The following is an 8,851-nucleotide window of genomic DNA, read 5'->3' as shown; positions in this document are numbered from 1 at the left end:
AAGGACAGCCGTGACCTTGTTTCCAGCGATTCTCATATCGAAGTGAAGAGGGATGTGTAAAGGTGACCTCTGTGTGTATTTACCACAACAACTGACAGAACTTTAAGTGGATTATTATACAGTACATAGTTGGTGGTTCTTTTTCTTCATTGAAGGCCAAGCACTAGCAGTATATCCACCTTTGAAAGCTACTGACTCTCGTCATTCATTGGTTTGTAAAGCACAACTGAACATTAATAATTTAATATTAATGCATTTTGTGGTGTATTTTAATTTTGGATTAATGCACTTTTTATTCTACTAGAGTATATGTATGAACAATGTGTGACTTTGTACCAAGTGCCTGGTCATGACATTAATATAAATATTTACCAGTTGGCTGATATATTATCGAAGAGAGGAGTGGAGTGGGGCTTGGTAGTTATACTTGCCTTCCAGTCATGCAAATTCAGATTTTTTTCTTCCTCAAGACTAAAAATAGCAATTATATTAAAAACATGAAATTTAATTAAAAGGATATTGCTGCTCAATGCATTTTTTGTGATAATTTGTAGAAATAAATACTAGCAAACATAACAAGGGTTTCAATGTACTTGTAACATTATTAATATACCCATGCATTAATTTGATTTACAACTTTATGATATAAACTCGGCTCCCTAGGTGAGTACTGTATGCCATTACTGTAGTACAGCTACTGTAGGTATTTAACGCATGGGTATTGACCTTACCAGGTACCAGAGAGACAATGTTGAAAAGTGCATTGACCCTTAACAGACGCAAACAAATTGTTAGAGATTTGGACCATGATAATTTAATGGAAGACTGCTTTATTGTTAGACCACAATCTTCCATATTGAAGAATTTTCATTAAATTGTCCATGACGATTTTATAGAATTGTCCATATATGAAGATTTTAATTAAATTATCCATATGGTTGGTTAAATTGGTACCCTCAATTACTAATGCTCTGGGTTTAGTCCTAGCAAAATATGTCTGCATATTTCTTATAACCAAAAGAAACTCCACGTCTCACAAAGATGATTGTATTGTCGTAATAATCAAGGTTCCAAAATTATCAACTTTTTAAAGTGTATTTCCCTTTATGTAATAGAATACTCTAATTATTTAATATCATTTGAGCATTTATTTGAAACAAATTGAATTAAAATAATGTGGTTTACTAAAATTGATCATTGTGTTATTTTCCATAAAGTACATCTCATCTCATTTAACATGTCATCAATCATTAGGCTACTGTGACCATTTGGAGTTACAGTACATGCCCAAAATATTTTGAAACTAAAATAGATCATCTAGATTACTATTCTGGAAATAATTTTATTTGTAAAATAATTTCTCATGAACTTGCAAGGAAATGATCTGTGTAGTAATTATAATGCAATGTATTTGCGATAGTGCTGTTATCATTATTTGTGTAATAACGCTCAGTATCTGTAAAATCTCTATTGAACTTTGGAAATTAATGCATTATTGGAGAATTGCAATCATACATTATAAAAATGGGACTGATCCATTTGATCAAGGGGGGTACTGTAAAAATCAAGTCCAATCAGTGTAATATACAATAACTATACATGTATTACATTGTATGCAGTTGATTCTTGAAATTTTAGAGTAAGGTGATACATTTCTCTCTGATTTGATTGGTATTATAACTGGAAATTGTGTTAAATATTAAAATTTTGTAAGCATGTACTTAATTAAGATTTAATATATTGTCAATTGCTTATGTTTGATTAATTATAGGCCTCAATTTTAAGATGTTTTATTGTATCATTTTAAATGAAGCTAAAACATTTCAAAAAAATGTAAAAATCTGTATGTATGAATTATAAATGAATTTGTTTTTTTTTTATTTTTAAACAAAATGTCATCTATTGATTTAAATACTGTTGCCAACATTGTCCGGTTGATAAAACATATTGATAAATGTGTACAGTTCTCATAAATAACAATAGGAACAATGTCATTAAATACAACAGCTATTAGAATTAGCACATTCCACTATAGTGGAGGGTTGGAGTTCATTAGCATGGTGGTAAGCAGGAACATGCAAGCTGAATAAGCAAACAGATCCGTTTACCACAGGCCTGTGCATTAACATATTTGCAATTTGATTGTTTTTTGTACTGAAATTTGCATAGCCTACCATATTCTTCATCATCCACAGCATAATAATTTTCATTATTGTTGTTGTCCTCACTATCTTTTAAAATTGTAAATCAAATAGTATTAATTATTCAAATTTATGTTTGTGCATTATCATTTATTGTTATCATGACCATATTTAGGCATATCGCATTTTTTTGTCAAATAAAATTTGATAGTCTGAATATAGCTTTAGAGTTCACATTTAATTTAATTTCATTTATTTATTCGACCAATACGCATTTACAAAAGGTACAGTACAACAAAAATTATGGTCAGGGGCAGCTTAAGCAAAATTTTACTATAACTCATTGAGAGTCAGCTGCCCCATTTATAAATATAAACATAAAAGGCATTTAAATACAATACAATAAATAGCAGAAATAGGCCTATCATAATTTAAAAAAAAAAAAAAAAAAAAAAAAAAAAATCAATATTGCTCTTACTTAGTATGTAATAACTTGATATATAATTTATTAATAAGGAGAAAATTACCGAAATTATCTTATTACAGATAAGTTTAGTATTAATGGAGGAAAAAAAAAATAAGTAGGTTCATATAACAGTGTAGATACAATAATTAATGAATATATAAAGTCAGTAAAAAGAAGAATTTAGAAATCTTTGTCAGAAAAATAGTTATGAATGTGCATGAGAGAGTTGGTAAGAGATTTTAGTACTATAGAGTTCCTCTCATCAGCAGGGAGTTTGGTCCACACACGAGGAAATAGATTTACAGGTGAATTTCTATAAGCAATGGTCCTAGAAAATTGATGTACAAAGGTTACAGTACATTGTCTGTGTGTCTGGAGTTTACATGGAGTTTTCTGAGATGGAGTGACAGTCAATTTTTCCAAATAAGCATTTGATTACGAAAGATATGAGATTAAATTCACGTTGGAAGCTGAGAGGAAGAAGATGGAGAATGTCTAAACAGGCTTGTTATTGAGTGTCTCCTCGCTTCTCCTTTAATATACCTCTAGAAGCGAACCTCTGTATACGTTCAAGTTGTTCGCTTCTAGAGGTATACTAAAGGAGAAGCGAGGAGACACTCCATATCAAGCCCGTTTAGACACTCTTCATCTTCTTTTTCTCAGTCTCTAAAGAACACTGGATGTTCCTACAGTACATTTCTTACTTTTGCTTGATGGAGATCAAATTGATAGAAAAGAGAAGGTAGATTTGAAAGATGAGGAAATAGCTGTATTTTTATTAAGGCAGCCTTCCTGACTTAAGGTATGTTTCTGGTCCTAGCCTTCTGTACATGTTGATTTTCTGGTTCCAGGGCCTAACTTTCAGGATGTACTGTGTACTAATATCCACAGCATTGTCTTTATATTACAAGACATCCCTATCAGGGCCCATGTGCCAAAGGACGTAGGTTTCAAATTTTCTTGTTTCCTCATGTCTAGGCAGTAGCAACTTGACCTGTGTGGTATCAGTAAAGTGCAAACAACCCACCGACCCAGACCCAGACTGGTTGCGGAGGTCTACAGCTGTCCCAATAACAACTACGCAGTACTGTACTCTAACCATAGCTTGATAACTTGAGTGACGTGTGGTTGAATTCTGTGAGTGATAACAGTCAAACTACTGTAGCTATTCATCATTACAATCATCAGGAAATCCGATGGAAATAGAATTACACTAGGCCTGTCTACAACATGGTAGATACAGTAGTTGAGCTTCTGTAGCATTGTTGATAGGTAAGCTGGTTATATTTGTCATATTCCAACAATTACTGTACACATGAATTTGCTTTGAGAGTACTGCACATACACACAGTGCCCATCTCTTCCTCTTAGGCGTTTTGGACCAGAATGTGCAAGGCTGTTGGGAATCACTACTTTTCCCACACAACAAGTCTGTTTTATCTTCTGAGCATATGCCGCTATACCCATTTGTACTCCTGGGTAGGGAGAGACAAACATACATAGATAAAGTATCTTGTCTAAGGACAAACGATTTGCACATCAAGGATTTTGAACACCCAACTTAAAATACGAGAGTCCTAGCCACAACCGTATAACCATTGCGTCAATCGTTTTCATCTGTACTGTACTGTATAATAGGAAAATAGACATAAGAATTTTAACCATCATATTTTGATGGAATTTCATGTGTATCCGTAGATTATATGATATTATAAACAAGGTTAAACTTTCTACACTTACCAATCCAAAGGAATGCACAGTCGCTGGTCAGCAGTATGTATGTGCAATTACATTAGACTAAAGTATTAGACTGTCAGGTGGGCTACAGTTTGTCCTAATCCAATAAAAATTTGCATGGCTTCAGAATCATTTGTTGCACAGGCCGTACTATTGTATTGTGGAACACATTCCTGATGATGACATAATTAACGTCGAAATATTGAATCCCGACACGATGGCGTGCATTTCGATACATCAAGTATGTACCTTTCTAGGCATATTATCTTGACATTAATCAGTGGAAGTAATAATAATAGTCAGTCATGTAAATTTGCCTTTAATCTAATAAAATTTGCAATGTAGTGTGTAGTTTTATGTACTGTATGTTAAATTCCGTTTAGTTGTAAGAGTGTGACCTTGCTAGAAATTATAATTGGTGGGTTAAAAATAATCTTTTCATAAATACTGATTTTTTTTTTACATTGTGAAATAAGACCAAATGAAATAAATATCATGTTTCTCAATTACGGTTTTTAAAAGTGAGGTTTATGAGACATTACCCTGCACAAAAATGGCCACCACATATTTAAGCATAGTCGTATAGTAGGCCTTGGAACGATTACTGCTTAAAAAGGAAGTTTCGTATTTGTTACCTATTTTGAATGTTTTGCCTTGTGAAATAAGAAAAGAGTACCAAAAATAAATGATGGGTAGAGACAAGAAACATCTTTTTATATTTCTTTTGCCTGGCGGACACATAAGTGCTTTTTCCCAACTACAGACTAGTGAAAGTCACCAGATGTTAAGGTATTTTCCAATACAAAGGTCTATGTTATGTGGATTTATAGGTACATACCAGAGATCAAAAGGTACTTGTTGACACGTAGGCCATAGTAGAGTATGGTATTGAATCAACTTATTCTCTTAATGTCATTTTCCTGTCCTAACCACATCACTATGTATTGTTATGTCCATGTCCTATATGCCTAATGGAACGCATGTGTTCGTTGGTCATAAACGAAGCTTTAAAAGTGATCTGATGTCTGCGAGTCAGTGCATATTGCATCACTCAGCTAACACTACCAGCCCAAGGGAGGCCTAGAAATAAAATTCACCTGCTTCGGGAGTTCAGGGTTGGGGATAAACCTAAAGCTACTCCTTACATATGTAAATAACATCTGAACAAATCTAAACACTAAATCATTCTAGAGAATGAGCCATTACAACCTTCAAATGCAATTAACTTCTTCATTGAAGGATACTTTCAAATTCACAGGATTTCAAATGTGTTACATTGCAGTAGAATTATTAGTTATTAGAAATAAGACCATATACACTGGGTATTGAACAGAGAGGGCTATAGTAGGAATAGGTGATAGCTGGCAAGTGATTTACTGTATGCCTAGGAAGGTACAGTAATAATAGTAATGTTCCTTCAAGGTGAGAAGAATGGTTATTTCAAAGGTTAGTATGGAAAGTGAGAAGATTGATTACATTAGTGATGATTAAATGCAGGAAGATGTGTTGTTAATACAATGCAGTGAGGTGGTAAGATTGATATACTGTAGCTAAATGTGTTAATAGATGTAGCAAGGTGGTAGAATTACTGTATAGCAAAATAATGTGAACTAATAGGTATAGGAAGTGGCAAGATTGATATACTGTAACAAGGTAGCAAGAGTGATATAGCAAGGTGAGATTATGTACTGATAAAGTGTTTCTGGACTAGCATTCGGCTGTGTGAACTTCGATGTAGAAAAATTTGACAAATTTAGACACACATGTAGCAAGTAGGAGAGTAAAAGCAAACTATGAAAAGTATTAATTGAAAGTATACAGTGCTTCAGCAGGGTCGGAAGATGAATGGATTATACTTTATTATATACTTACAGCAAGTAATTTTTAAAGTTCGGATTAGGCCATGTAACAAAAAATCCTTGTTTCCTGTCCTGGGTTTTTCCAAAGTTGGTATTAGTTGTTTTTCATAGTTTGTCAAAATATGCCAAAGAATGTTCTGCATAGCAAAATGTGTTGTAAACAATTTGTCAATAATTTTGTCATTGCTTCTATTGCTGTTGTCATGGTCTTTGTGTTTAAAAATGCATTTGTAAAAAGAAAGTTTTAAAAATAAAAAACAAAAAAATTGATGCAAGCCCAAAAAATAGTGAGGGAGGGATGGGAAACAAAGAATTTTTGTTATTTGGTCCTAGTATTAGAAAAAGAAATATTTGATAAAATTTTGCCACTGATTTGATCATTATAAATTAAAAACAGATATGAGACGTACAAACAAGGAAATACTATACGCTAATAATAATATTTAAAGGGACAAGAAAAGTGTAAGGACAGGTGCTTACTACACCTGACGGTTGTTGGCCGACGGGATTCTATGGGGAGCTCAATGTGACGGCGCGTACACAACGGATCGTTTTTAATGACAATCCGTTCAGATGATCGCCGATAATCAGCAGACGGCGCTATGTGGAGTGCTCACAGGGAGCGTAGTCGGATTTGTCGTGCAACGGACATACTGTACAACCCGTCGTACACTAAAACGCAGCAAGTGCCCAGCTTAATGATAAGCAGGTGTTTCTTGGCCGCATCTTAATTGTGTCGTGTCATATAGTTCATGATTCTGTAATTGTTCAGTATGTACATAAGAAATAAACAATGAATACACTTAGATACTGGTACAGTACATAACACTGCTCCACCATATGTGTGATAAAAGAGAAGACTTCAATTTAATTGCAAGCTTTCGTTCACTTTCACGTAATGAACTTGGTCAGGTAAACTGTCCTGTCCTTTAAATCTTAAAAGTATTTTCCATTTTTTAAAATGTTCTGTAGACTGCAGTATTGCACCAATGTTGAAGTTAGCATCACCCTGATTGGCACTGTCATGTGTGTAGTCTATCAAAAGAAAATTAGGGCAGAAGAGTAAGGAATCAATCTTGGATCAGTCCCATGTATAACATACTTGGGGTCACAAGCATTCCATCGTATCTGACCTACTTGGCTAGCCTTCATATCCCACTTGCCAGGCAAAAGATCTAGGTCTGTTCTGTAGGGTTCATTATCACAAGGAGCATTTTGTACTATGAACCTAATTCTGCGAATGCGGTGATAATGAGCACATGTTTTTAAAATGTATACGCGTACCCCATTTAGTCATCAATGTGTACATATTAACACATGTTCCCATCTTAAATTGTACTGTCTTCAAGGTTACGGGATAATGTCCAACATGCGTGAAAGTACAAAAAGTGAATAAACTTCTAATGGTTTTTTTATTTAAGCGTATTTGAGGAGTGATCTGTACATTAAAGTGAATCAATTGGAATTATCGATGCTCAGTAAATCCGTATAAGGCTCAAGTACAATGTTACCATGAGAAAAATTGAATCCAGAACTTTTGCTTCATCCATCATACCACAGGTCCATCCATCTACAAATAACACTTGACATTTCAACCTACCAGTTAACATAAGCTCGCATATTTTCATAAGTGTAACATAATATATATAGTTCTATGACAGTTAAACAATGTCATAGTATTGGTTTCCATTTTGTGTTATTTCAGCAATGACTTAGACAATGAACTCTCTAAACCTTTTGACTTTCCATGCATTCTCTATGGAGTTGAAAGTCAAAACTTGTTGTATATCTCAATTACAAGGATATCTTTTTCTTGAGTTTTTTTTTTTGTTTTGTTTTGTTTTTTTTTGTGGATGGCTAATGGGAAATGTTGGACATTTTTTGCAGTTTAAGGTCTCTACTGAGGGTATGGAATCCCACTCTGGTAACCCGCTTTTTGTCAGTGTATTTTATTTATAGTCAAAGGATATGAGATTGCATACTTTTATCTCCCTCTCTACCCATAATTATTAATGGGTACCTTTTATAATGTGTGTATTTTAATGTGCGACAAGGGATACTCCATAGAGAAATGAGGCAGTTTCACATCGATCATGATAACAGTAAATAATACATAATGTAGGGAGGAAACCTCTGCACTTTTACAGTTAAATATTGAAAGAATATTAAATGCAAAAGAGAAAATAAACTGAACTCTTACCATACAATTTACAATAATAATACCTAATACTTCATTTATAAAAACGAAGGCAACATACAATTATTTTAACCTTAGAGAAGTATGAAACCTCTTTGATTTGAAGTTAGGCTGCTATTTTGCATAATGGTTCATTGGCCAAATTACAAGGAAGAGATAATAGATATTGGAAGCCATATTCAATAGAAGTCTCTCATGATCACCTGAAATAGCACTGTCCTTCCTGTTGTTGGTACTCATAATGATGGTGTTTAAAATGCACAATACATTGTATGTGGTAGGACTACAATAAGACCATGTCATATTCAAGACTCTAGGAACAATAGATTTTCTGACGCAAGACAGGGTACAAAGAAACTATAGACAATTATCCTCTCTGATCATTTTTTTTTCAATAACGTCCATTAAAACTGCTGTTACTGTTTGATTAGATGTTGTAAAAGTGGCAATT

The 8,851-nt window shown here is 33.6% G+C and overlaps 1 protein-coding gene across 1 annotated transcript in view; it reads left to right on the top strand.

Annotated features, from left to right (window-relative positions):
- The window catches only part of LOC117121846 (methylcytosine dioxygenase TET2-like), an 80,218-nt gene that overhangs the window by 50,817 nt on the left and 20,550 nt on the right, over nt 1-8,851 (top strand). The gene's annotated exons all lie outside the window — the stretch shown is intronic.

Source organism: Anneissia japonica, unplaced genomic scaffold (assembly GCF_011630105.1).
Source record: "Anneissia japonica isolate Jap-2015-1 unplaced genomic scaffold, ASM1163010v1 scaffold2392_len1475705_cov187, whole genome shotgun sequence".
Lineage (NCBI taxonomy): Eukaryota > Metazoa > Echinodermata > Crinoidea > Comatulida > Comatulidae > Anneissia > Anneissia japonica.
This window is presented reverse-complemented; position numbering and strand designations above follow the sequence as displayed.